This window comes from Frieseomelitta varia, unplaced genomic scaffold, assembly GCF_011392965.1.
Source record: "Frieseomelitta varia isolate USP_RPSP 00005682 unplaced genomic scaffold, Fvar_1.2 scaffold_2046, whole genome shotgun sequence".
In the NCBI taxonomy this organism is placed as follows: domain Eukaryota; kingdom Metazoa; phylum Arthropoda; class Insecta; order Hymenoptera; family Apidae; genus Frieseomelitta; species Frieseomelitta varia.
This window is the reverse complement of record NW_025109802.1, coordinates 1-1,153: the sequence shown is the minus strand read 5'-3', so window position 1 is coordinate 1,153 and position 1,153 is coordinate 1. Positions and strand designations below refer to the sequence as shown.

At 28.0% G+C, this 1,153-nt stretch overlaps 1 long non-coding RNA gene across 1 annotated transcript; it reads right to left on the bottom strand.

The window, feature by feature from the left end:
- Positions 1–59: 59 nt before the first annotated feature.
- Positions 60–1,147, bottom strand: LOC122526966. Its single transcript, XR_006306256.1, has 3 exons — positions 931–1,147; positions 460–544; positions 60–229 (listed from the first exon to the last, which is right to left on the bottom strand). It is a non-coding gene; the product is annotated as an uncharacterized LOC122526966 (long non-coding RNA).
- Between the last annotated feature and the right edge of the window lie 6 nt (positions 1,148–1,153).

Sequence of the window (1,153 nt, the reverse complement as noted above, 5' to 3'; positions counted from 1 at the left end):
CAAATCTAACAACTATTGATTTAAATGTTTAATCTAAAAACTTCTGAATCATACCTTTTTCTGAATGATTTTTCTGAATAATGCTTTCTTCTTTACAGACGAGATGTGCTTCCGTCCGCCATATTTCTCATTTAAAAACTGATCATGAGAAATATCGATATGTTCGAGGATGTGTGCTGCCTACTTCTCCGTTGGCGCTATCGTCGCACGTTTCACACGAAATAATAACCTTGAAATAAGATAAAAAAAAACTCTGGTCTAAATCAAATATATAAAATTCAAGAGAAATTCCTGAATTTTTCCACCATTTCTTTAATTGTTGAAAATTATATGCAATAATTATTTGGTTAAATCTTAGCTGAAGCCAAAAATGCACGTTTTATTTTAAAAATACAGAATACAAACGCAAATCTAAGAACTACTGATTTAAATTTTTATCTGAAAACTTCTGAATCATACCTTTATCTAAATAACACTTTTTTTGAATGATTTTTCTGAATAACGCTTTCTTCTTTACAGACGAGGTGTGTTTCCTTCCGCCATACTTCTCGTTTAAAAATCGATCATGAAAAATATCGATATGTTCGAGAATCGTAGGATGTGTATTCCATATTTCATCGTTGACGGTGTAGTCATATTAAAAATATAAAACATTCAATTGATACATATTTAAGGTATTATTCATTATCAAATATATTTCATCATCACATATATATAATTATTTCGTAATACAACAAATTTATAAAAATTGTAACTTTGGAAGCCTGTTATTAAAAATTCAAATATATTTCGTACTAATAAAATATGGCGTCTCTGTTAATTAAACGAACCTGCGCAGTTGCACGGATGCGCAGAATGCAACGTCATACTTAAATTCATATAAACTTTATCTAAATCATATAAATTTGTAATAAATAAATATTACCGTACCTTGACGAAAAATTCTTGAATTTATTGTTATAGTGACAATCTTTTGAATTTCGGTAGAGTCTCTCCTTTGTAATTTATAATTTTCCTCAGTCCGGGATACATTTTCGATACAAAATGTTAATTATATATTATATGAATTTTACCAAAATTTTTATACTCCTTCCTTTCCAATATATGTATGCAAGCATTTATTAAACAAAGTATTCGAAAATTCTTCCAATAA